A 6944-nucleotide genomic window follows, 5' to 3' on the forward strand; every position below is an offset into this window, starting at 1 on the left:
CAAAGAAACGGACTCCCGTGAAGAAGGTGAAAAAGGCCAAGGGCCCTAAAGCCCCCAAACCCCTCAGCAAACCGGCTAAAAGCAAGGCCAAGCCCAAAGCGAAAGTGATCAAGACAGCAGCAAAAAAATGAACCCGTCAGTGTAATCTGTAACCATCTGAAACCAAAGGCTCTTATCAGAGCCACCCACATCTCTCAGGAAAGAGCTGAGCCCGGATCAAATGTTCCCCGTCCCGACGCATGAGCGCAGACCTACCTTAAATATTAATTGATCTGAATAGCTCAAATACACACAGGTCTCCGCTCTCGTAAACCATAGCATGTGAATGGGGAAGGTATCATATAGGGAGGGTTTATTGATATCCATCTGGTTGTTTCACTTCGTTACTTATAACTACTGAGTGACACATTGTAGTATTTTTATTTCATTGACCCGTTCAGGAATGTTACTTTGTTCAGTTTTGATTCTGAGACCCTGCGGATGTTTTCATTGCGTGTTCCTTCCATCTGCCTGTTACAGACAGTTCAGGTAGCAATTCCACATTGCCTTCGGGGCTAATTACATTCTGGGGGTAATAAAAAATCCCAGGGGCGGCACGATGGCTCAGAGGTTAGCACTGCCGCCATACAGCGCCAGGGACGCCTGTGTGGAGTTTGCTCATTCTCCCCGTGCCTGCGTGGGTTTCCTCTGGCTGCTCCGGTTTCCTCCCACAGTCCAAAGATGTGCAGGTCAGGTGAATTGGCTGTGCTAAATTGCCCATAGTGTAAGGTGGATTAGTCAGGGGTAAATGTAGGGGAATTGGTTTGGGTGGGGTTGCTCTTCGGAGGGTCGGTGTGGACTTGTTGGGCCGAAGGGCCTGTCTCCACACTGTGGGTAATTTAATCATAAAGTGAGATTCTGTCCTTTTATTGCTTTTAAGTTGTTTAAATTGGCGGGGTTGTTTAGATTGATTCACGGCCGGCACAAGTTCGGTTGTTCAGTTTGTCTGGGCTGTTTTAAACCCCGCCTTTCCTCCTGCCTGTTACAGACAGATCAGGCAATGATCACGCCTCCTGTTCACGCTGACTGCTAACTAGGTTTTAAAGAGTTACTATAAAATATTAAATTTTATCTTAGTTGCGGACGGATGGCGTTTTTGCGTTTTAATGGTTACTTTAATCGCGAGGTTTGTGAGGGTGAATTCAGCGGGCAATTTGAAATTGAGCAACTGTCATTTCCAGTGAACCAATCAGACTCCAACAATTCTTTTCCTGCCTTTTCTGTGTCATCCGGAGCTGTTTCTCTGTGGGCTGAGGGACAGGGCTGTATCCAATCCCAGCTCTAGGGCGGGCTCTCCGTTCCCTTAAACAGGGAGCACCGCAGCAGCCTCAGCATTGACAGCAGCAGCCTGTGTGTGTGTAACTGCGAGTTGAGGAGAATGGCCAGAACCAAGCAGACAGCGCGCAAATCCACCGGAGGGAAAGCTCCCCGCAAGCAGCTGGCGACCAAAGCGGCCCGCAAGAGCGCTCCGGCCACGGGCGGAGTGAAGAAGCCTCATCGCTACAGGCCCGGCACGGTGGCTCTGCGGGAGATCCGCCGCTACCAGAAATCCACCGAGCTGCTGATCCGCAAACTGCCCTTCCAGCGCCTGGTGCGAGAGATCGCTCAGGACTTCAAGACCGACCTGCGCTTCCAGAGCTCGGCGGTGATGGCCCTGCAGGAGGCCAGCGAGGCTTACCTGGTGGGACTGTTTGAGGACACCAACCTGTGTGCCATCCACGCCAAGCGGGTCACCATCATGCCCAAAGACATCCAGCTGGCCCGCCGGATCCGCGGGGAGCGCGCCTAAACGGAGCATAGCCGGCCCTGCACACTCACCCCGAGAGAGAGAGTAAAACACGGCTCTTTTCAGAGCCACTGAACCACCCAGAGAGAGCGGGAAGCGATCGCAGTCGTTGGAATATGGTTTTGGATAATATTAAAGGGGGGCGGACCATGGCGTCAGTAATGCAGTTCAGAAGAGTTAGCGTCATAGAGATGTACAGCATGGAAAAAGAGCCTCGGTCCAACCTGTCCATGCCGACCAGATATCCCAACCCAATCTAGTCCCATCTCCCAGCACCTGGCCCATATTCCTCCAATCCCTTCCTATTCATATACCCATCCAAATGCCTCTTAAATGTTGCAATTGTACCAGCCTCCACCACATCCTCTGGCAGCTCATTTATTACACGTAACACCCTCTGCATGAAAAAAGTTGCCCCTTAGGTCTCTTTCCCCTCTCACCCTCAACCAATGTCCTCTAGTTCTGGACTCCCCGACCCCAGGGAAAAGACTTTACCTATTTATCCTATCCATGTCCCTCATAATTTTGCAAAGCTCTATAAGGTCAGTCCTCGATGCTCCAGGGTAAACAGCCCCAGCCTGTTCAGCCTCCCCCTGTAGCTCAGATCCTCCAACCCTGCCAACATCCTTGCAAATTTTCTCTGAACCTTTCATGTTTCACATCTTTCCGATAGGAGGGAGACCAGAATTGCACGCAATATTCCAACAGTGGCCTGACCAATGTCCTGTACAGCTGCAACATGAGCTCCCAACTCCTATACTCAATACTCTGACCAATAAAGGAAAGCATACCAAACGCCTTCTTCGCTATCCTATCTACCTGCGATTCCACTTTCAAGGAGCTATGAACCTGCAATCCAAGGTCTCTGTTCAGCAACACACCCTAGGACCTTACCATTCAGCTAAGATTTGCTTTCCCAAAATGCAGCACCTCACATTTATCTGAAGTAAACTCCATCAACCACTTCTCAGCCCATTGGCCCATCTGGTCCAGATCCTGTTCTAATCTGAGGTAACCCTCTTTGCTGTCCACTACACCTCCAATTTTGGCGTCATCTGCAAACTTACTAACTGTACTACTTATGCTCTCATCCAAATCATTTATGTAAATGACAAAAAGTAGAGGGCCCAGCACCGATCCTTGTGGCACTTCACTGGTCACAGGCCTCCAGTCTGAAAAACAACCCTCCACCACCACCCTCTGTCTTCTACCTTTGAGCCAGTTCTGTATCCAAGTGACTAGTTCTCCCTGTATTCCATGAGATGTAATCTTGCTTTTTGCAAGGTTTGTGAAGGTGTGTAGCTCAGGTTGAGGATGTAGGTTTGCTCGCTGAGCTGTAGGTTTGATATCCAGACGTTTCATTACCTGGCTAGGTAACACCATCAGTGACGAACTCCAAGTGAAGCGAAGCTGTTGTCTCCTGCTTCCGATTTATATCTTTCTCCTGGGTGGGGTTCCTGGGGTTTGTAGTGATGTCATTTCCTGTTCATTTTCTGAGGGGTTGATAGATGGCAGCGAGATCTATGCATTTGTTTATGGCGTTGTGGTTGGAGTGCCAGGCCTCTAGGAATTCTCTGGCATGTCTTTGCTTAGTCTGTCCCAGGATAGATGTGTTGTCCCAGTCGAAATGGTGTTTTTTTCTTCATACGTGTGTAGGGCTACAAGGGAGAGAGGGCCGTGTTTTTTTTGTGGCTAGCTGGTGTTTGTGTATCCTGGTGGCTAACTTTCTTCCTGTTTTTCCTACGTAGTGCTTGTGGCAGTCCTTGCATGGAATTTTGTAGATGACGTTGGTTTTGTCCATGGGTTGTACTGGGTCTTTTAAGTTTGTTCGTTTTTGTTTGAGTGTTGGTGGGTTTGTGTGCTACTAGGATTCCGAGGGGTCTTCGGATTCCCTACAACAACTTGCCCACCACTGAGGTCAGGCTCACCAGTCTACACTTACCTGGCTTGCCTTTCCCGCCCTTCTTAAACAGTGGCACCACCTTTGCCAACCTCCAGTCTTCTGGCACCTCATCTGTAACTATCGACGATACAAATATCTCAGCAAGAGGCCCAGAAATCACTTCTCTAGCTTCCCACAGAGTTCTTGGGTACACCTGATCAGGTCCTGGGGATTTATCCACTTTTAACCATTTCAAGACATCCAACACTTCCTACTCTGTAATCTGGACATTTTGCAAGATGTCACCATCTATTTCCCGACAGTCTATATCTTCCATATCCTTTTCCACAGTAAATACTGATGCAAAATATTCATTTAGTATTTCCCCCATTTTCTGTGGCTCCATAAAAAGGCCGCCTTGCTGATCTTTGAGTTAGTTGAAGACACAGATCGCACAAGCGGCAGTGACTAGAATATACGGTGCTGTGAATGTTATGTAATTTTCACATGCTTCATTATAGTAGTGCAGTATTAATTCCGGATTAAATCCTCTCTCTCCTCACTGTCTCCCTTGGTGTTCCCACCAGCTGTAACTACATCATCATTGCTGAGAAAGCTGGCGCGGAAACATGGCGCCAAATCATCTGTAAGAAAAGGAGCACTTCTTTTGTTTCCTAGTGGTGACACTCAGGGCTCACACCCCAACCGGGGCTTGTCGCTCCCAGAATAATAAAATATTAGAGAGTGACTTGAGCAAATAGCAGCAAACAGAAAGAAAAAAAAAATCACCGGTGTTTAACATGCTCCCGAGAGGCAGGGAGAAGAGAGGGCACATTCTCTACTCTTGAAGCACGCGCCAAATCATCAACACCTTTCCTTCCAATTTGAAAAGCCCGCCATTTCACAAATAACGGAGTACGTTTTACATAGAAAAATGATGTATAAAAAAGGAGAACCTTGATCAGAGGGGAATTCATCAATACTTGTTCATTAGGTTATAAATATATACTTTAGACAATCTCTCTCGCTCATCCATTTGCCTAACTGCATCTATCTCTTTCTACATTTTTCTCTTTTCTGGACCTGAAGAACTGGCAGAAACAAAAGCAAGCGCCAAGAACTGCAATCTGCAATTAATCTCTTCATTTCACATTTTGAAAGCACTCCGATATGTTGATTAAACAGTACAGAACGTTCTTCTGGCTGAGCTCAATAATCGTCTTTAGACAATATTTTAATGTCGCCCAGCCTTTTTGCACTAGTTCTGACATCAGCAAAAGCTCCACATTTGCCATCCCAGTCCTGCAGCTGCTCTGGTTTGATCTCGGTTCATTTTGATAATCTCTCACTGACAGCAGAAAGCCTCATTTACCGTAATTTGAAATCGGAGAAAACAACGCCAGAGACCCAGGTTCGAGTCTACTTAGATATAGAACTTAAGGCATGGACCGCCAATCGTAAGATGCATCTGCTCCTAGTACTCAAAGACGGAGACACGTTTCTTTTTGGTTTGCCTGGGGAGATATTCACCGTTCATATCCCACCGTGAATGGTGGCTCGGGAACTGACATTTGAAGTGCTCATCCAAATACTTTTTAAAGGTTAAGGTTTCTGGCCTCCACCACCTTCGCATGCAGTGTCTTCCAGATTTCTACCATTTGCTGAGTGAAAAGATTTTTCTGAAATTCCCTCAATATCTTTACATCTAACCCTTCACCATAGCGAGAATCCTTACCCTCACCATATCATTACCTAAGCACCACTTGTGATTGCTCGCTCAAACAAGGGAAACAGCTTCTCTCTATTCACCCTGTCCCACACGCCTCATAAATCGTTTATACTTCAATCATGTGTTCCACCGCAGTCATCTCTGCTCGAGAGAAAACATTCCTTTTTTTTGGAAGTAATATTTGTACTTTAATCCCAATCCCCAATATTGCGCTGGATTTATCACCGCTGCTGTCACAGTTTAATGTGAATGATTTATTCCTGCATCCTTAGGCGCATGCGCGATGCTGCCCTTCCTCCAAAGCAGGCGTTCCTGAGTAGATGAGCGCATGCGTGAGTCCCTCCCCCAGCGCTGCCATTGAAGAGCATTCACTCAGTGAATGCAAGAGGTTTGTTTGAAACAGACCGCAATGGAGGGATCAGCGCCCAGGGAAGCGAGGGAACAGCAGGCTCCTTCCAGCAGCACATCGGGATGGGAGCCTGGGACACAGAGGGGGCTCCGAGACCGGGATTGATTCGGGGTGAGTTCGGGGAGAACCGGGGGCTGTTTGTAAGAGGCCGAGCGGAGCAGGAACTGGTCCCGGAACTTGGAGTGAGCGGGCTGGGGGGAAGAGAGAGGCCTTTCTCGGGCTGTGTGTGGGCCTGCTGAGGGAGGCAGAGCGGGAGGAAGCTGCTGTGGGACATTCTTGTGGTTTTTAATTCCCTAAATACGGATGGAAATTCATTGTTTGGCTTCTGTTTCCCGCTATTTGTTGCGAATAGACACTGAATTGTTGGGAAAAAAAGGAGTTATCTAAATGTGACAATAGTGCCCTTTGTTCTTCCTTCTACAATTAGTGTATTGGGAGCTGAATATTGAACTGGGTTATCATTCTACTTATGAAACTATGCAGATGTTGGTACCATAGTAAATTGTTTTAGAATTTTGTAAACAGAAAAACACTGGGAGGAGCTCAGTGCTAGAGCTTAGCCAGGCCTTGGTCTGTTCACCTTGCCCTGTTTCAAAACAAAGAATTATCATGATCATTACCTGAATGTGGCATTGATCAGTTGATGTCTTTCCCCTCAGCTGATGGTGATTTACAGGAGATATCTCTCTTGTCTTCCTCCAGGCAAATGATTGATGGACCAAGATAATGCACATTCCCTCAGTACAAAGACAAGTGTGACCAGCTGCTTCTAACAACTATCAGGTATGTTACTGTTGTCAGATTGGAGAACGTCCTTTCCTCTGTCTGAATGGATTGAGTCAGACACACATTGAGCTCCTTTTTAAAATTGCCTTCATTCAAGCCAAGAGTCAAACACAACTGATGCAATATATTTTTTGATTTCTCCCTCTACTCAATGCACAACAGCTCAGTTCCAATAAATGCCATGATGCTCAGTCAATTATTATTTGCAACATCAGAAGAGGGATAGAGTGTATCCTCTTAGGAAATAAACATTCAGGAACTGTATTAACTCCACCTGTAATGAAGGCAATTTTAAAGTTACAGTCAAGGTGAA

The 6944-nt window shown here is 46.9% G+C and overlaps 1 pseudogene; it reads left to right on the plus strand.

Moving 5' to 3' along the window:
* The window catches only part of LOC122544490, a 31206-nt pseudogene extending 29335 nt beyond the window's left edge, over positions 1-1871 (plus strand).
* Positions 1872-6944: the final 5073 nt, after the last annotated feature.

The sequence above is a fragment of the Chiloscyllium plagiosum genome, chromosome 50, assembly GCF_004010195.1.
Source record: "Chiloscyllium plagiosum isolate BGI_BamShark_2017 chromosome 50, ASM401019v2, whole genome shotgun sequence".
NCBI classification, from domain to species: Eukaryota; Metazoa; Chordata; class Chondrichthyes; order Orectolobiformes; family Hemiscylliidae; genus Chiloscyllium; species Chiloscyllium plagiosum.